This window comes from Ambystoma mexicanum, chromosome 11 (assembly GCF_040938575.1).
Source record: "Ambystoma mexicanum isolate Mex_15411 chromosome 11, UKY_AmexF1_1, whole genome shotgun sequence".
NCBI classification, from domain to species: domain Eukaryota; kingdom Metazoa; phylum Chordata; class Amphibia; order Caudata; family Ambystomatidae; genus Ambystoma; species Ambystoma mexicanum.
The window spans coordinates 937000081-937021565 of record NC_090934.1 but is presented as its reverse complement, the minus strand read 5'-3'; the positions used below and the strand labels follow the sequence as shown (position 1 = coordinate 937021565).

At 46.1% G+C, this 21485-nt stretch overlaps 1 protein-coding gene across 4 annotated transcripts in view; it reads left to right on the top strand.

The window, feature by feature from the left end:
• The window catches only part of LOC138503946 (ras association domain-containing protein 8-like), a 453289-nt gene that overhangs the window by 146603 nt on the left and 285201 nt on the right, over window positions 1-21485 (top strand). The window lies entirely within an intron of this gene.

Here is a 21485-nt window from a genome sequence, read left to right as displayed (position 1 = left end):
ACGTGGCAAAATGTAAAACCTATTGAAGGGAGGGATTGGTTAAGGGAACATACATACCTATACATCATGGAAGTATTAACAATATTACTGGATGCCCCTAATATGGAGGGCATGCCTTGAACCACCTCGAAATACAGATTATAGCAGAATAATGGCAGCGGATTGGCCTAGGCAACATTGTATGGCATGTTGCTACTTAGACCCTCTGATTGATTGGCATACTTTCCCAACCTTGGACTTTCGGCTCGTTAGCAGCACATAAGCAAAATGGAACCCAGGTGCAGGGAGTAACGTCAGACTTATCCCCCTTTCCCCAATTAGTCTATCATCTCTCATCGGTCCAGCCCTAAGCCAAGGCTTCTCCTTTGTAGATGACCTTGCAGCCTGTTCTTTATTCTGGGACTTTTAAGGGAGTGTAGGTACACCATTATCTTCATCTGGAGATTAATGAATAGCCCTTGTTTTCGACTTCTGAATCACTCGTGGGGAGCCCACAACTGTGTCCGTTTCGACCTTCTATTTACTGCTCTTTGATTCAATTGTTCTGGGTGTCATTACTCCTCTCAGCCTCTATAGACTTGCTCACTCCACCATGTATGGGCTTTTCGCATCTTTAATTGTCCAATACTTCACTATTGCAGATGTTTTCCTCTTTACTTAATCTAAGAGAAATAGCTCTTATGTGCATGGGTTATGCTTTTAACTCCCCTTGTGCCTTGCAATTATTCCTTGAAATAGCATCCTTGATCCCAAGCCAATAGACTCCTCTTTATTCCTCACACAAAGCTGTTTTTCCAGCGTCTCCTGGCTCTGCAGCCCTGTTCTGTCCCTGAGGTAGCTTGATTGATTTCAACATGAGTCTGATGTACACCTTTCCATCATGGCCGCCCTAGCCACGTTATGTTTCCTTCTGCAGCAAGCCTCCATATGTCTCGTCTACCTTGCTTTTCTGCGTATATACACTTATTAGTCAGCAGTTTACTTTCTCTTCTTTCCATATGATTTCTTCATATTTAGTTGCATGTTTTTCTTGTTACTATATTTACATCTTTATTTGTTAAGTATTTGCATATTGTTTCAGTACGTCTCAGTATCTTTCCTTCATGACGTCACTCTTCGCTCATCAGATTTCACTTATAGCTCTATGATGTCCAATGGTGTGTGCCGACATCCTTCCACCCCCTCAGTGCGAGGATACATTCGCTATGGTTGTCTGAGTGCACATCGTCTCTGTGAGGAATTCGATCATCCGCAAAGTGGGTGTGCACTCGCCTGGGCATTTTTGATATTTTTTAAAGCAATTGAATGATGGGAGATTAATCTTGGAAAGTGTGTGGGGCTAAACCGCAAACATTTTCCTATGCTCACCGCTCAACAAACACATATATCCATTACTGTGGGTGGACACAGCCCACAAGCACCACCCCCGCCCCGTCCCATTTAGTTGAAATGTGACAGCCAGGCGTAAAAGAAGGCATCTCAAGAGGAGGAGGGCAACACCTTCCTCCGGTCATGGCCAGCCTAATTAACTATCAAAGGCTCCATGGATCCGCCCTGCCCATTGTCAGTCCTGCCGGTGGCAGCACATACTGGTGGGAGTTAATTGAAGGAGGCCTGGCCGCAGAACTGACAAAGGGCTGGAAACCCCAAAACCTTCTAATATGCATCTGTGTCAAGCTGAAGTCAGCTCCTGCCTCTTGGTATCAAGGGCAGTGAAATGTCATGTGTGGCACAACTGTTTACAGTAGTCATCCCCGCAGGGGTACCCTATTCAGAAGGTATGAGAATGTGCTTTGGTGGTGACAGACAGGCTGGTCTGGACCACTGCTTCATGGGAGACCTGCTGCTTTTTAATCGGATAACACAGAGAGCTCAATTAACCAGAGAGACCATTGATCCATAATGGACAGGAAGATGGGTGGGACTTAGTAGAACATGTTCTCACCCCTTTACCTTTCCTGTTGCAAAGCAGTCTAGTTATGACCTCACGCATGACAGAATATTGTTGGTGGGGACCCAGCATTGGTTCATTAAGGTAGACTTAGCCTACACCAATCACTGGGGCCCATTTGGCTTAAAAAGAGGGTTGAGCCCCTCTTTGGCAGATCATCTGAAGACTTCCCAAGGAATAACAAGAAGGATTAATTTGGACCCTGGCTGAATGTACAGTCTACCTTTACAGCTTCCGCCAGTGAAGGAAGGCCAGGATTTCCAAATGGGAAGCAAGAACCCTCCACAAAACATCTCCCAGGGAACAGAGGGAGATGCTGAATCCAGCGGACCGTCTAACAGCTGCAGAACCGGTACCCAGCAAGCACACTGCATGCCCTGCTATGCTCTGCAAGCAAGCTTCCTAGGTGGGAAGTGCCAGAGAGTCTCTGAACCGAAAAAAGGACATGGCTGTTGTCTGAAACACTCTCTCCTCGGCTTTGGGCTGTTCGCCTTAAAGGACAACACAAGCCCAGGTAATAAGCTAGGAGGAGTGCACTGACTAGCATCAACCAACAATCGCCTTAAGGACATTTTCGAGGCAGTCAAGCCCCACGAGCTGCAACCGATTGCACGGCTGACTGTTGTCACGCCGCAGTGGCTCACACCAACCGAGATGCCTCGACCAGTGCTTCAGACCCAACAACCAGCATTGAGACGATGATTCCTGACCCAGAGCCATCGTGTATGCCAACCTGCAGCTGTCCGTCCAGCGTCGCTCGCCGAACTGCCTGTCGCATGATACCCACAGCTGTCTCTCATGTTGAACTCTGTCACAGAAGCTGCAAAGTGCCCTGAAAACGACTCGACCCTGTCGAGCACCAAAAGCTTCTACAAGCACAAGGTGCTTTGTGGTCCTTCCCACTGGTCCTTCTCCGAAGGCCCCTACTGACATTTTACAAACCACTGCTCCCTTTGGGCTGAAACCAAGTATCCCTGGACTATTGCGATTCATTTCTTTGTCAACTACCATCCTGTCAGTATCCAGAGTGCATCCCCTTTCCTTCTTGAAACTGCCTGTCCTCTGCATTCCTTTACAGGGTGGGTTGTATTTTGTAGTGTGATAGAACTGCCTATTGTGATCATAATAACGTAGATATTTTTATACAACCTTGACTGGACAGTCCCTTTTATCATTGGGTAATAATAGTATTTTCGTTGTGTTGCAACAGTATACCGTCATTTCATCACCAGACTTTTCATCGCAGGGTTTTTTGCTGAGGTTTGTTGTTCGAAAAAAAAACTCATCGAATTTTTAGGGGGGTAACATTTTTTAAAAATGGGTGTGAGTGTTCGGGATTTTTAAATAAAAGAAAGTGGGGCTTGAGGGGGTAACCACCCAAAAAAAAAGCGTTTTTAAAAAAAAAAAAATCTGCAGCAAAAAACCCTGCGATGAAGTCATGTAGAACCGTTGCAACTAACCAACGATCCACAACCATGCGGAGATAAGCCTGCCATTGAATCCACGTTGCCAAAATTGCACAATAATAATAATGTACATAGCGCTACACACCCATAGGTCTCAGAGCGCTCAAATAACAGTAGACCTTATTATCCCACAGAGTGGTACTCATTTTATCGACCTCTGAAGGATGAAAGGCTGATTCGAACCTGCCACAGCAGCCTGCACACAGATATCAGGGGCGAGCACTTAGCACAGTGAGCTAACTGACTGGCTAGCAAGGAGGTTTATAATTGACTTGTGTTTCCAATCTGTTTGGATCCCTTCTGGTGTACTAGAGTTTGGGGGCTGATTGATGGTTTAGAAACCGATATTCATCCCTGGACCACTGGTGCACCAGAAGTCGATTTGTCACAGTCTCTCAAATACTCTGTGGTATTGGCAAGATACCTGGTGTCCCACATAGGGCTCTTCTCCTGCTGTTCCAGACAGAGGTGAGTCGGTTGGAGCTATGGATGGCGTACCCACCCGCTCCTCTACAAAACCTAAGGGGGGGGGGGAAGAGTCCAAAAACGTGGGTTTCCTCATTCAAACTTCCATATGCACATTTTGTTGCCGGTGGCAGAAAAGAAATGATGGATGGATTGTGTCAGATCTGTGTGAGCAGCTATCCAGTCATCTTCTAGCCAGTGATCTTCACTATCATCTAGCCAGTGATCATATTTTCTATCTTCACTTGGTCCGGTGACAGTCCATCCAGTGTTATTTTAAATTCCCCCAAAAATGGCTACAATCCTGTCTTGTCCATTTTGAATGGCTATTTTGGGGGATCCTGAATGGGCACTTTGCATTTGTAAGCCATATTTGAGGCCACTAAGTAACATTTTCAAAATCTCCAATATTCTGGCCTTTGGAATTTTTGGGGGACCCACAACACCCACACTGCAAACCCTTTGAAAAGGAACATGGGTCAGTGGGGGTAGAGGTGGATAGCAGACTCAGCCATGGATACAGGCCATACCCAAGGAGGACTGCAGGTGACTTGGTGGGTTCCGAGGTTTAGCTAAGCAAAGCGGCCACTGGGAATGGCCATAGAGCAGGTGCAGTGGGTACATTGGATGTGCTCGGTCATGTCCACAGTCCATGCTGTGTCTGCACCATAGGTATATTGCGTATATCATTAAAAAAACTCTGAAATTTGGTAAAAAGGTTGTTTAAAGGGACATTTATAGTTACAGTGCAAAACAACAAAATCTACATTTGCTAGTTAAAGTTCCCGAAGTAACTATAACTCAGCTACTTCCATCAACTGCTTATGGCACTTCACTATAGAGTTGTGATCCCACAGGTGACATCACACATTACTTCATCCATGATATTAACAATGTGTACACAGTCTACATGGAATAGTGAAAGGAATGAATGTGCTGTAGATGGCACTTGGAGTTTGATTTTGTGACTATTATATTTTTGCACTTCATGCTTCTTCTGTTGCCTCTGTGGCATGCATCACAATGTTGTTAACTCCCCTGTGTATCAACTTTATATTGCCTGTGCACACGGCGCACGCTAAGCTTATCTGAATTGGGTCTCACAGCTGCTTGCATGGGATGCCCCGGGAGCGCAGGCCCTGCGACCTTGTGCAACCTCTACACATGCAGACGTCGGTATAATGTGCCACACCACAGGTGCATGCTGGGTGATCCCCACCTGGGCACAAGACTGGCTGCCCGAGCTTCGATTCCTGACCACAGCCCCAGATCAGATGTGGTGACCCATTGAACTTAAGCATATTACTAAACAGAGGAAAAGAAACGAAATCCTTTTTGGAGAGTGCACACATTGCTGATGCTGTATGTCACATCATCAAGGACATTATGGATTTTATTTGTGACATCTGTGATGGCGTGGCACCAGGAGCAGTACATAGCAGTGGGTGAGTTACACTTACTTTAAGAAACATAACTGGCCAATTTGTTTTTTTTTTTTTAATTATTGTTTTATACTGCAAGCGTAAGGTCCCTTTTCATCAAAGGGTATTTACTGAAATATTTATATACACATAATGTAAAGTGGACTTACATTGTGCAACATCTTCCATTTCTGTGACCTCTTGGCGCCTATTTTAGTTTACAAAGTACACAGGGACTAGCACACAGGATGCTGCAAAATAAACTCCCACATAGGATGCAAAATAAACTCCCACATAGGATGCAAACTCTAACTTTTTACCAGGCCTCAAAAGTTGGAATAGCCACTGGCTAGTGATCATTTACTCCTGGAGAGTAAGAAATGGTGAGCTATAGGTGAAGAATGTAGGAGCCTTGTGACTTTTTTTTTTTTTTGGTTGCCAGACTGGTAGCTTGCAACTTGACATTTTGACCTCTGCTTTTAGCCATTCTCTATGGGGCCTGATTTGCTTTAAATGTCTTCTCTGTCCTTAGGCTCGTTTATAGGCATTGAAAACGCACCGTTCGTGTCAAACGCACCGTTAATGTCACACAAGTATGTTTGTATGCCACCAGTTGGCCTGGGGAGCCAACAGTAGCCCCTGGAAACGTTGGTGTTAAGCTAGCCATGATCTTCCAGTAGCCACACGAGGAAGCTAAATGGCCCCCATGCAGCTGTGCATATTTTCTAGAGCGCCTCTGTAGTTTAGTTCTGGCTAAAATCCCATTCCCATAGGAAGAGCACTTTTTGAGTCGCTAGCAGCTTTGGTGTAGTTTGAATCTGCATTATTTTTTATTTTTTAATATACGATAACTGCATTTTTGTGAAATCTATCCAACATAAAATACCATGTAACGTTCTTTACTGCACCACCTCCTCCCTGCATCTTGGCTCGAATCATGAAACACCGGCGATTTTCATTTTTGTTTTTTTAGTAGCAAGTTCGTTTTAGTTGTGTCCTTGTAAAGCTTTCCAAGTGTTTGTACGTGTAATGGAATTCATTAAGAAGTAGCTCATTAACCCCATGTGCTTAACTATTTAAGTGGCCTTTTCCATACTGTTTATGTAAAATACTATTTTCTGAGGTGAGGAAAAAGGTTAATTGAAAATGAAATCAGTTCCTCCAGTTTTTTTGTTTGTTTGTAAATAGATAGTTCCCTGAACCCTAGGTCAAATACTGGTGACTCAAAACACAGCTCTTTGCAGGTTATGACCCCCAATACTAGCTCTTTCGTTTTGTTTTCCTTTTGAACACGTGGGTTGGGGGTGGTGACCAGTTTGTTGTTGCAATTCAGTGAAAGTACCTTAAACTGCTGACTGATAAGCGCCGCTGTTCCCGGGTCTGGTTGTCAGTACCGGCGTTTGCGTGGGGGCGGGGTTCTGGTAATTTCGCGGCAGTAGTGCTGGCTCAGAGCTGGAGTCTGTAAGGAGGCAGTGGGGGCAGTTGCAGAGCGGGCCCCATTGTTCGCCGACGTGGACTGGTGGCAGCGAGTCTTTTCCCAGGCTGACCTGCTCCTGGAGCCATGTTGCTGCACAGTGCGGCCTAGCGTAAAATGGGATTAGCAGCCTCCCTGTGCGCCACTTCTATGGAAACAATGGCGGCAAAACAAAGCCGGCCTGGCCTGTGATAGCTCAAGCTGCTGATGGCGACGTGCAGGGCTGGGGAAACATCAATGCGGACTCCCCTCCCCCGTGGCACACATCCCATTGCGATAGTCGGGCACTTCAGAAACGGGAAAATGCCGAGTTTGTTTGCAGTTGGGAAGAGATTACAGACCTCGGGTCAGGTGTGCAGAACGGGCCCCAATCAGGGAACATCGTTTGGGAGAGAAATGGCGCAAGTTGTGGAGGAATATTTCATGCATCTCTAACCTTGATTTACAAGCATCCAATGAACGGGATTGGAGTGAGAAAGTCACCCAGCCGGCACATGACTTAAATGTAATAAACGGCAGGCAGCAGAGCTGGGACCATTTGTAATAACTGGACTACCTGTGTACGTGCCCGGGCCGCCTGCTGTGTAAGGATGGAAGGGCAGGCTATCTCCACCTAACAACAAGTTTTAACAGTGGTCGAAGTGAGTGGGGGCTATCAAGAGCGGAGTACCACTACTTTTATTTTTTCCTGTAAACAGTTTCACTACTAGAACCCTTTTCACCATTCTGGAATGGTTCTTTTTGAAGTCACAACATACTTCGTCATTTTACCACCCCGTTCGCAAAGCCTGAATGACATCTGAATGACCTCTTTCTGGCTTTGCCTTAACTATGGCAAGCTGGAGGAGGTTCAGCTAACATTAAGAAATGATCTCCTGCAGCACCCTCCCCCTGATTTTTGGAAAGCTTGTTATCTCAGGTCAAATGTTAAGCTGTTCTAGTTGATAAAGGTCTAGGCCATTTCCACAGTATTTTATTTTAACATTAGGCGAGTACCTGGAATTTGTCCTTCATGCCACAATAGAAGTGCAGTCATAATAGGAGCCTTGGTGACGATCACCTCGACCACTGTAATGCACGCTGGGATGCGTCAGGACCACAAACAATTCATCCCTCGGACTCGGTCAGACCAGGGGAGATCCAAGATTTCCAGGCTTGGAAATAAATGACCAAATTCTGTTCATAGCCGCACACCTTATTCTGGTAGCAGTCCCCTGCTGAAGCAGTGGCTGTTCAGCAGAGGCGTTGCTAGGGGTGGTGGGGGCTGAGGGGGCTATAGCCCCGGGTCTTTTGGTTGTGGCCCTGGATAGAAGCTCAGGGGCTACAAATAAAAGGCTATAGCTAGCCCCGAGTCCCACCAGTCCCGACATAAGCTTAGCCACTGATCTTTACCAGACCTAGCAACACCCCTGCTGTTCAGGTAGATGGGTTCCCGCAGAGCAAAGATCGGCGAGTAGAACAAATATTACAACAGATTGACCGAGAGAAACGAAAGAAAATCAATAGAGGACCTCCTTCTTTTGCCTCTCGCACCCACTTGCTGACAACCTGTCCCATCCACAGCCCCATAAAATAATTCTTGCACCATGCTCTTCCCCGCCCCCCGCTGGAATCACAGACAACACACTTCCACCACTGACTTTAAACAGGGAAAGGATACAGTTGTGCCTTAAAGTGCATGTACACTGGGGGAGTGTGGGGGCATTTGGCAAGTAAGGTATCTGCAGCACAGGGAGATGGGGATTTGCCCAAGGTCCAAACCATTGTGGTCAAGTAGCGAAGCCACGATTTGTATCTACTGGATCTGCCTATTGCAAAGTCAGCAGAAAGACACTATATCACCGCCTCCATTTTTTTATTTAAAAAAAAATGTGTACCCCTTGCAAATCATTTTGGCTTCAAATGGCACTATACATTCTAGTGTTAAGTTTGTTTCTACGTGTTTGACTGATCAGAAATCTCGAGCAGAGAAGGAAAGATGCATGAGCAAGAACCTGCAATTTTAAACAAGTATTTGTGTGGGGGGTAGGTGTATGGTTATAATTGGTGGCATCACACAACACGTGGAGGGCCATCAAATGGCTCTGCGATCCCTCCATCTTCTAGTGATAAAAATATAGAGATCGTGGCTTTTGTAGAATTTTGCGGGGAAGCCTCTGGTCTGTATCACCACTCGTCAGCGGAGGTCTTGATGCATATGGTTCACCAGTCTTACTCAGATGCCGCTTGGTTCTTTCTCGGTTCACTGCCAGGACAAGCACAATAACCCATCAGAGGGGATTCGTGATTGCTGTATAGTGATGATTTTTGCTCCCTGGAGTCGCTCCCCACCTGAATGGACCTACGGGAATTGCCTTCTGGAACATAGGCTGTTCCATTGAGGGTCAAGATGGAGTAGACCATAACCCAGAGCTTATTACTTGCAAATACCTTTTTAATAGGGATACCTTGGAACAACTTAAGCAGCAATAATAAATAGCAAGCATTATTAAGTTGGGGTGAGTAGTATTCTTTCCCATCCCTTTTAGATAAAGGGGGGGGGCACAACCGTAGTCCAGGGGTAGCAAGCCACTACAGAATAAGGGTAGCTCTTCATGAGGGACAGAACTGGAGATAAATACATTTGATTAAAGCAAGTATTATTCATTGAATCGTTCCCTTTGTGTCATAAGCTGAACCAGCGCAGTGGAGGTCAATGGCAAGTGTCCAGTCACATCATGTAAGCCCTTCAAAGTGCAGTGCGCTTTTGGGAGATTGAAGCAGGTTGACGGTCCATCTACGGTTGTGCACTTAGTTCTCGCAGCCGCGCGGTTGGGATAAAGTTGATCAGTGCGGGGTTGTTGTGCGGTGCAGTCTAGCCTGGAGTGTAAAGCCCTCTAGGCCGGTGCTAGCCCACGCTGCTGCAGGAGTTCGCTCTCACTCGCGTGCACGCAGCACAGCCACTAGTGGCGGAAATGGAAAACATGTGAAGGGGCATCCCACAAAGGCCAGGGTGGGGCCTCGGTTTGGAGGAGGGGGCGGAGTTGGCGATAGAACTCCCCTCAAAGGAAATGTTCAAAATAAAAGTTTTAAACTGGGGGAATTTCTTTCAAAACTCTGCACTCTACATCAATTCCATTTGAAATCACTTCCATGGCAGTAGTGCACCCGGAATACTGTTGCTAATGCAGTGGTTTGTTAGTACATTGAGGGATCCATAGACAGTAGAAGGCTACCAGGGTAGCTCAGCAGTCTGAGAGACCATTGCTGAGATATTCAAAGCTGTTTTTTATAAACGTATGACTGACTTTTTGAGAATCTTTTATTTAAAAAATAAAAATAAAAAAAACTCGTGTTTGGCCAGAGCAGGGTTTGAGCTGGTCGCTTGCTTATATTCAGGGAGGAGGTGTAGGTATGTCTGCCCCTGTTGTGAAAATCAAAAGTTGGCACCTATGAACCCACAGTTTTTAATTTCCAGCACAACAGAAGCATTTATTTATCATTAATCAGTTTAACACTAATATAACCTCTTTATAAATATACCTGTGATAAAACACAAAGGAAGGGGCACAAAAGTAACAGGCTATTCGTGTGGTGGTCTGACAAAAAAAGAAACACATTTCAAAGAAAACTAGTGAATGCAAGTTTAAGCAGCATTTTTGAGTTTGGAAATGCCTTTTTCATTTTTTATTTCTATGAAAGTGTAAGATGCACATTTGGAAAACAATAGTGTGCCCAACCATGATGATATGATAGGTTATTTATATTGCGTTTAATACCCAGAGGTTTCTAAGTGCGGACCAAGGGATCGAACCTGTGTTGCCCAGTGTCATCTTGCTTCCAAGGCGAGCACGTTGCCCGTGAGCTATCCGCAGGAGACGACAATGGGCCATTAATTCCTGTGGTGTCCCTTTCAGGCAGAAGAAAAAAAAACAGGCTAGGCAAATAATGCCTGCAAACGCATGAGTGACTGCTGGGGGAAAACAGGACCGAGCAGAATAGATCACAGAGCCCTAGCGAAGCTGGGGGGCGGGGTTGGTGGGGGGGGTCAGTAATGCCTTGTCAGGGCTGAGGCAGGCTGGGTACGAGATCTGGTCAGTCATCAGATGCCGGTTCTCGGACCCGGCAGGAGCCGGCCCATTGACCAACGCTGAGCACAGCATTTACCAGAATTGACCGTAGTTGAGTGGGCGCAGCAGCTGATGGCGCACTGCACAGGGAGGCATTTGCTGCAGTCAATGCATTCCTTTCATTCCAATAGGTCACCCAGGACTTTAAGTGGGCCGGAGCAGAGTCCCTCCCAAAAGTGTTTGAGCTGAGGCGCTGCTGGGGCTCCATAAAGTCCCCTGGCAGCCCCAGCCGAACGGGCCACAAGGCAAGGCTTTTTTTTCTACTTCTTTGCGTGAGAGCTTCTGGCTTTAGAAAAAAAAGTCCTTGGATTGTACCCGCCACTCCTGTCCTTCCTTAATTGAAGCATGGATCCGTGCCAGGCAGTTCTTTAACTAAAGAGATGCGATCGTGGCCCTCGGACCCCGTGTGAGAGGGTGATGTTCGCTGCAAAGGGATGACTATCGGGGGTTGGCGCCACAATTAAGGAAGTAGAGGTGGCCCTTTACTAATCTGAAGGCTACTCGTGGGCCACACCCCCTTAAGACCCCCCCTCACCCCCTTCGATTCTGCATCCGACTTAAAGCACTTGGATCCCAGAGGTGCATCACCACTGCCCGCCCCACCCCAAAGCATTCTTGTCCACACAGATTTGTGAGATAACCTAGAGAGCATTTAATCACAAATATCTCGAAACACATCAATCACACTTATAAAAGTGAGAACATTTTTATACCAAAGAAATACCACCAAATCAGTACCCACCTAACCAGCAGATCCCGCTGTGAAACCAGAAAGGAAAAGAACATTCTCCTTATTTTCCTGTGCGGGGGTGCGCCTCCGGCCGTTTGGGTCATTCCAGACACTTCACCAAGGCACCCATAGGGATGTTTCTGAGCAGAAATTATCCCAATTCCCAAACGGCTCTGACGCTCCCTTTTTCTTCCACCCTAGGCTAAGATGTGAGTAGGGCCTGCAGGCACCTCTCCTCCCAGGGATCTCTCGGGCCCCCATTTCACAGTATCCTTGAACTTTGCCACTACAGACAAACTTCTTTCCTACCAATGCTTCAATCGCCCGACCACAGGACGAATACACCACACCGATTATTCAGACTCACCGCACCAGACAAACCACTCACTCAACTTCTGCATTGCTAGTCCAGCCGCTTCTGGCAGGCACACCGAATTCCACAGCGCCAGCCGGTGGTGGGGGAATGCCAGATGCAGCTAGGGCAGGAAAGGAAAACAGAAGCCTGAACAAATTCGAAAAGTTGGAGCACCAGTGGTCCCTAAAATGCACCACAACTTGTTCCTCCCGAGACGGCCAATTCTCGGCACACAAGGACCTAATGGCGCTGCCCTTCATTCTGGGCGTGCTTTCTCATTCCCACTTGATGTCGTCCTTCAGCTAAAATTCCTAGCCCCAGGGATTGTGTGCCCCACCAGAGCTTTAGCGATACACCACTCCCAGTAGCTGATACAGGGTCAGTCGAGTAGCTGTTTATTCAAAAAATGGTCATTAAAGCATTATGCATAACCTCATTAATTAAAAACTCAATCCAATTTAATATAAAATATACAATCAAAGATGCATAAATGTAACATTTTAAAGCAAATTCTTTCATCGTGATTTAGCAAACAATGAAACGTTTTCAAATGCCTGATTTATTAAATCGGGATTAATATATTCCACTCTGCTCCTGCTATGTCAGGCCAAGACCTAAAATCAATGTATTTGTACAGTCTTCCACTATTAGGGCCGTAAGAGCACCTTTCTCCAGGGCTCGAATTTCATGCCATCAATAGATAATTGTAGGCGGCCATATACTGTCTAAAAACCAAGAGACTAAGGATGGAACTAGGAAGGGTTTTAATGTCGGCAAGCCAAGTCACTCTGCAGGGCGACCCGCTTGGTTGAGCAGGGCCGAGGCTGCCAGGAAAGGAATGGGGAGGGCCATGATGTGGCCCCTCCCTGTGGCCGGAGCCTTCAGGTGGCATGCAGCACCAGGGGGTGACGGGGCCAGTGAAGTTGCTGCGTCACCGCAAGAATGAGCGGCATATAATGCTGCCCTGGGATGAGGTCCACATCATGTGCTTGCTGAGATTGCTTTCAGCGGAGATGTGTCAATATGGTGGATCAGAGGCCTTGAGTGCATCAATTGAGGTTGGCCATGGCAACAAAAAAAAATCCAGGCTCCGTATGCATCGGCCGAATCTGATGATCCTCCATATTACGGCAAAATGTATTGCACTGGGCTATCATTGGATAGTCCCAGATCATATCATGGATTGTGTGGGGACAGGGGGGGTGCAGGCCCACCATTCAATGTTTCGGCCCACAAACTGAACAATGAATGGTCTGATTGGCACACAGCCACAGGCACTACAGAGTTTGTGGGCAATGGACTCTTGAAGGGCTCGAATATGTTTCACCGAGATAGGGGAACAAGGAAGTTCTTGCCGTTCTTGATGGCGTTCATTCGTATGGCATGGAGTGGGTGGAGTGCCCCAGATTGGTATGTCCCCATGACGGTTCGTGGTAGACTGCTAGGGAGACCCCGGTGCCCTGGATTGGCAGGTGAAGTGGACAAACCATCACTCACTAGATGGCTTTGGGCCGGTAGGGGTCACGAGGCCGAGGGAGTGGGATCAGGAGGCATTTGGTTGAGGCCCACAGTCTTGGGCTTCCTGGTATTGCTCCCGAGGGCATGTCAGGGGGTGCAGGCCTACTTCCTTGCCACGCACTGGGCAGTTGCAGATTGGAATGGTCCACCTGACAAAATTGGATTCAAATGTGAATTTTAAATGTTTGAATACAATTTTCTTGTTGCATTTTAGAGTAAAATCCATGACACTACATCCAAAAAGTATCTCTGTCAAGACTTCTTGGTGGTCGCTGGCACCTGCGCAGCTCATACATTTGTGGGCTAAGGGACAAAAAAATAAGGATTGCACATGAGATTCTCTCCCATGGTGTTCAGGGCCCTGGTGCTGGGGCCGGGCCTCTGCATTCCCAAATAGCTTTATTCTGGGCTAAATGTACTGGGTTGTTGGGACCGAAGCCTGGTCAACTGTCGGTGAGCGTTCAAATGTGGGTTAACCTACAATCATAATTTGATTACTCTAAAAGATTTGTACATGTTCACCAACCCACACCTGCAATGAGAAATACAGGCCCAGCATTGGCGTTTTGATGCAATTGGTGGTTTTCCTTCCTGGGGCATCACCCTTCTATGCGCTGTAACAACAGGTGTTATTACCACCTTCAGTGGTATTCAATGGGCCTCATTACAGGTTGGGCGGTCTGGAAAGAACTGTGGCGGTAAACCCGCCGCTACTGTTAATTCCGGACCGCCCGATCTCGATTCCTGCAGGCGGGAGGTGGCGTTCCCGCCAGGTCTGACCTGGCGGGTTTAACACCGCCCGCCTGCAGGCAGGCGTGGAAACACCAGCACCCTCACGAGATGGTGCCGGTGTTTCCACTTCCCCATTGAGTCCCGTGGGACTCGGTGGGAATGGGGATTTACCAAATTCCGCCTCCAGAATTCCCTCGACACCAGGGTCGAAATGCCCTGGTAATTCCGGGAGTCACGGAGGCGGAATGGTAATACGAGTCTGGCGGTAACCGAGCCGGAAAACCCAGCTGGTTGCCGCCGGACTCATAATGAGGCCCAATGTATTGACCTCGGAAGGGAGAATGGCTGGGTCGAACGTACCGGGATTTGAAATTACTTAAAGGCAGCTGGCACATGCTAGAGTGGAGCAATCCACTTGCTGAACTATCTTCTCGGATTATAGTGGGTTATTTGATCACCTGGGCAGTCAAAAAGAACCCCTGTCCCACCTAGTCATTTTCATTGCAGACTATCATAATGTTAATATGGTGACCTGTGTATGGCTTCCAGCACAGTGGGACCCCTGGCATCAAGGGTTTAGCAAAATCCGTGAGTATACTTTTGCACGGAGAGAGGCCTACATTTTAGCATCAGTAATTCCCAAGCCAAGGCTTAGACTAACATCCCAGTTTTGCATTAGTGTTAGTCTGAGGATGACGGCTGTGATTCCTATTCCAAGCCATGTCTTTGCTCCCATGAGATGAAAGCAAATCTCCTGTTGCTACTGCCATGCCTCGATCTGAGTCCGAGACTGGCTTTTGAATGGGCCCTTCTATATCTATAAGGGGCATGGACACAAATGCACAGGGGTATAATTTACGTTTTATGATAACATAATTGGTATATTTTCAGAGCGCACGTTTGCCCCCAGAGTGGCATCTTGGTGCTAGTGACAGATAACAGATGTTTATTGTTACCCAACCTAATGGTACTCATTTATTCGACCTCAGAAGGTTGTAGGGCAGAGGTGACCTGCCAGGATTCAAACCCGTGACCATGAGGTCCAACACAGGTCCCTTTAGTGGATGCATTACTCCATTGAGCCTCAGACTATGCTGTAATGATGTTGTTGTCTGTGGACTTTTGTGTGTCTCCCCTGAATAGGATGCCTCAAGATGCCCCTGTTTATAGGGTGACGTGCACTAGCTGCATTCTCACCATGACCAGATTTTTAAAATAAACAAGCGGGACAAGCAACGGGCATAAAAGTAGGACTACCATGACTATGTCAATAGTTTTGTTACATGGTATTTGTATAACACCTACTGCCGTTGGTTTGGCTTCGAAGTGCTTCGAAGTGCTGTGAGATTAGACGCCCTTTGGAAGACCATAGTTCAAGGATTGAGAAGTGATAAATGGAGTGATAAAATGTGTCTGTGCATTTATAGCCAATTAAGAAGGCATGTAGGAAAGGAGTGGCTAGGCCCCTGACAGCATCCCGTAATTATCAGAAGAGGGGACGGGTGCTACAAAAATTAACGAAGGAGTCCTAAGAGTCAAGATATGTGAACAGCTGGATCAAATTTTGCGTGGGACTCAGCTGTATTCTAATGGCGGTGCCACTCGGGCTGAGGGTGATGTGGGTTTAAGGTGGGTGTAGTTTAGAGTGGGTGTAGTCGGGCATTGTGTATCACAATGCGGCTGTGCAGAGCGAAACCCCCCGGAGGGACACAGCTGTAATCCCTGGGATGCAGTGCATGAGGGCTGGTGAAGAAAGACTTAGTCATGCGTAGCGTGTCATATATTCTTGGTTAAGTAGTGTTATGTCACACTTGTAGACTTCTCACGTGTGCTCGAATTCCGGGGGCTGGTGGAGTGAGCGATAGTTCGCACACAAGGGTGATCCCGGCTAGGTCTTTTATGGTGCTGCTGGGAAAAGCAAGGCTGGAGAGCCTTCCTAAAGGCGAGGTGGTCCTCTATTTGGTGTATAGATAATGGGCGGGAGTTCCAGATGATAGAAGCTTGGACTGAGAAAGAGGAGCCACCCCATACAGGTAGATTTTGTTACTGGAATGACGATAAGTGCTGAGCCTGATCTGAGGTTTCTGTTGGGCTTGTAATGTGTACATTTATTCTGCAGGTATTCTGGTCCTTGGTTGTGAAGTTTGATGAGTAATGCACATCGCCATTAAGGTGTATTGTTGCCTGATTGGGAGCCAGTGGAGGACGGGGTGATTTGTTATCTGGGACCTATGGCTAGGAGGAGTCTTGCTGCAATCTTTGCAACTCATTGTTGCTTTCTTATCTGCAATGCAGCACCTCCTAGGTGAATGGTGTTAGCGTAATCTAGGCAAGAAAGCATGATTGCAATGATTGCCAATACTGTGGGAAGGTCAGGTAAGGAAAAAGGTGACGAAGGATGCAAATATATGGGCAACAGCATTTTGTCACCAAGTTGATGTGATGTGATAGGGTCCGATTCGCATCCATAGTGCATACAATATTTTTGTTACTGTGTTGGAGACAGTGGGAGGGTGGCCGAAGGGTGTGTTGAGGGAAGCGGGCAGTGTTACCACAGAGCATGATCTTGGTTTTGCCAGGATTGAGTAGGAGATGATTGGCTGTCCTCTCGTATAGAGAATATAAGCCTTCCACCTGCCCTTCCATGATGTTGATTTTGCCTTGCTCCATTGTTTTTAGCAGTCGTTCTATGCTCACCCCATTGTTCTAGCCACTCGCCTGTGGCTTAGGGTCAGGATATTATTACATTCATGCAATGTTCAGTTTAAAATAAAATCCCCAAAAGATAGTTTAGTTTTTGTGTCAACACAATTGCACTTACCAAGTGATAATTTAGAGTCCAATAACTAGAAAAATATAATGAACCCTAAAAATCGCAACCACAACAATTAAGGCTGAGTTTAGTGACCTTTAGGAACTTGCATGTTATGGAATGGTTCACACAGAAGAACTCACCAAACCAACTCTGGAAGATGGCAAATTACTGTTTTATTAACAACTATCTAAAACGGGGAGTGACAATGAACATCAATGGGCGTATGCTCGATTCATCTCAGCAATCTTTTCACACAACATAGATATTATACTAAAAATAAGTCGGGGATGAAGTCATACTACGTGGCAAATAATGAAAAACCTACTCGGGATCGGGATGGGCTTAAGAGGAACATCGAAGTATACCATCTGTAGGAACTGGGATTGTAATTGGCTGCCCGCTGTCAGGTGGACTACATATGCCTACCTCTAAAACATGTCCTATTCAAAAACATTAGGTATACGGTTTCTTATTGGTTTCTCAAACTATAAGGTCCTTCATTATATGGACCACTACAATTGGTTGGTGTGCTTGTGCCATGTCTGGAACATTCGGTTCACTTAGCAGCACGTAAACCCAGACCCAGGTGCAAGGAGGTGGGCCTGACTCTACATCCCCACCCTATTGGCTCAACATCTCTCATCGCCCATGCCTTCTGCCATGAAGTTTGTCTTTGAACTTGGCCTTGCAAAGTATCCATGTCTCTGAGAATACATGGGAGTACTAGGACTCGGAGTTCAAACTCTATTTTCATCCTTGGTGCACGTGACAGGAAACCTTGATTTGGTCAATTTTTCAGCTTTTAATTGTCTTAAATTAATTAAACTTGGCACTCTTGGCATTCTTTCTTTGCACCTTAACAAGGGATGATTCATCCTTTGTACGTTCGCCCCTTTCCAGAATAGATAGCTGACCATGGCTGCTTCAATCTTGATTTCAGGCCAGACATCCTCACCATGCAGCTCATTGATTCAACTTATTCTTGCTTCGACATCGTTTTTTTTTCTCTTTCCTCTTCATGGGTCCTGGCTTACTAAATATGTGATACCGATGTCCAGCGTCTATACAATGGCTGTTTCGCCTGCATTCTATTCACTACATAAAGCCAGCTTCTATGATGGCTTAGTCTACTTGCGTTTTTGCGTCTGTACAATTATTGAACGGTTGATTCTCTGTAGCACTTCATGCACGTGTAATCTTCTTTTTCGAATTTAAAAGTTCACTTGATTCTTTACTCCGTCATTAGTTTCTGTAGGATCCATACATCTTCTTCAGCCAGTGTCCTGAGATGCCGTTCATACTCTTATGACGTCACAGGCTTCTTTCTTTGTTCTTTATTATAGTCCTTCAGGGAGTCCCTCCCCCAAATTGTCATCCGTTTGGAGATATATTTGATAGGGTTGTCTCAATGGGTATCTTTTGAACATACGTTGCGGTATTGGCACAACTGAGGTGTCAAACACGGCACAATCTCAGGCTTCCAACATATGTGAGGTAGGAGGGCGGGGTTTCCTGCAGAGGCTTGCAGCTGCTCCTCTACAAGGCCAACTCTTTATTTCAAGCACCTTTAACAAAAGGTGGGAAATTAACCACAGATATCCTCAGTTGGCATCATGACCTTAAGTGTGCCATACCACTCACGTGCACAATGTTGTATTGCTACTATTGTACAGTAAATTTCATTTAGCTAACAAAGTATTTTAAAACAAACTTTTCAATGATATCAATGCAGTCCCCTTTGGCAACTCTCAAAACGTAACACGTTTTGAACAAGAATATGTTTTCAGAATTAAGGCATGCTGGGATACTGTGTTCTATTTAAAACACTAGATATGGGATAAAGTACCCTCACCATACATCATAAGGATATTGCAAGACACCAAGGAGCGCTGTGACTAAATGAGTAACAAGGCAGAATCCTTTATAATGGTCCTGTAACTCCGAGGTGACTGGCTGGAACTAGCCTCATCATGTACGGTAGGGGCTATTTTACTCCTTGCAATACACAGGTGCACGTTCCCTTAAAAACCTGTCTTCTTTAATCCTAATGTAAGAGATGTCGATTCCTCATGCAAATAATCAATATAGAAGGGGTTGGATTTAAAAAAAGCTAATATCTAGTTTCTAGTGTGTTGCACGAGAACATTTTAAGTCGTTTCATAAAATGCACATAACAATGTTGTGTGCTCTAAAATAAGTAATACATGCAGCTTGTCATGGCTTTAAGTGCTGCAGTGACCGCTGGAATTCTGCTCTCTGGTGGCTCGAGCGGTTGGCATCGTGACCTTGGATTTGCAGGCTGCCATTTATTGTATTGCAGATTATTTTCAGACGGCCACTGTCAAGTCAACATTTCCAGGTCTTCATTTTTGGGTAGTTTCATGACACAGGTCTCTGCTCGTGTAGGAAGAGAAAGGCTTTACAGTGGAACTCCTTGAACACATTAAACCAACTGCTGGACTGGGGGTAGTACTTCGGCTTTGGGAAAGGCAATAAAACCAACAAATGAAATGGTAATAATTGGAGATCATGAGTGCTTATCATGAGTGCTTACCAAAGATAGCAAAAATGTTCAAATACAGTGAAAGTAGCTCAATTTAAAACCAACAATAGCTAAAGTAATCCCAACACTACACATTGATTATTGTTGTGGCGGGACCTAAACTCGGGACCTAAACTCAGTGCTGATGTTGGGGCGGGTCTTCCTGAATGTGGGATCTGGCAAAAAATGTCCTCCCCCGGATCTCGGGTCCGATCGAGGGAACTCCATGTGCACTCTTAAGTTTATTTTAGAATGCAACAGTGTGTTTAAACATTACCGGTCGCTCGGTTTAGAGTCGAGACACTTCCCCACAAGACCACTCCAGGGTCTCGACAGGAGGCCTGTGGAATTCCCTATTAATAATGCGCTCTACAGGATATACTAATGTACATTTTGTTTAGCTTTAAAAGGGGTGCGCATTGTATACTTATACTATCAAAGTGTTCATGATTAATTTTATGAGGGACTGGGATGCAAATATTTATTGGGGGTGGGGTAAATGACCCCACCTTCTGTCTCCCTCCCGCTGGGTGGGATCCTCCAGTGAAAAAAAGTCAAATTACCTACACTACCTAAACTTGGAACAAAGGAAGGTATATGTCTGAACACATTTTAAATACAAGATTATAAAAACGGAGTCCAATTGCTCTAACTGGAATGCATTCGTCAATACCCTGCTCACAAAGTACATATCGATTTCAAGTTTTAATCGGTGCGACATACGCAGACTTCATTCTCACTCTAAAGAGTATGGTACTCCAGCAATGGACCTTGTCCAAATTCAGATTATTCATTTGCACCACCACAGAGGACGTTGGCAGTGGGGAATATTCACAAGATGGCGTCTGTGCACGGCACCCTTGATAGGTTACTATTGTCCTAGGGAAAACATTTAATTTCACACTGTATTGTGTGAAGAATCCTGCAGATCCTCACCAAAACCCTGCCTAAAGTCTCCTCCTAGGGGGCCAGGGGCGGGATGCTTCCTGATCACAACCCTGGGGGTGGTGTACTGCGGGAGCATCACCTGGATGGAGACAAGGCCCATGGAAGTGGGGTGAGACACAGTATTGGTCCTCTGATGGGGATATTCTTACCACTATGCCAGAAGAGGTTCTGCTTTATTGTCATTTTGATAGCTCTCAACTTCCTGGTAAAACTGAGGTGGTAAACCCTAAGGTTGTAACGCCCAAACCTATTACATTAAAAGAAAGAAAGAATCCTTTTGGTCCCTAAAAATGAATATCTTCCCCAATATCAAGAGTACACTACAGGGAATAGCAAAGTGTTGCCGTTCTCTACACCATCTTCCTCTAATGGAGTTAAACCCTACAATCCCCCTATGTTAAAATGACGAAGGTAATTAAATCTACCCTTACAAATATACAAGGTAAAAAAACCTAACTTTGATGAAAGTGAACTACATGTCCCAGAATCCCATAGGGACTGAGACGAGAGGGCTGAAGAGGCATGTAGAAGTGGAGGAACAGCATTTGCAAGCGTCAGGGAATTGACAATAATAGCCTGCACCTGAAATCCATTGCCCCACCTAAGGGGCATAAAAGGCAGCAGCAGGAGAGGGAAGAAGGAAGGAGCTGGAGCAGGAAGGCTGGCAGAAGAGCACGAGACTGGCATTTCATGAGGAAGTGTGATCACTTAAGGGATGCCATGGAGAAAGCAGATTTCACATGCAAGTTCTAAGAGCGTCCTGTGTTCACAAACCCTGCCTTGCAGTGGCTGCACTGAGGGAGAAGTGCTGAAAGTGAAGGTCTTCCCAGAGGCGCCTAGTGGCTGTAATTGCAGAACCATGGCCGTGCTGAAACCCGAGGCCTTTAGCAAGAAGCAAGCAGAGGGACAGAGGAGTGGAGGAGACCCCCAGTTGACGCGGCCGAACCTGAGACACCCAT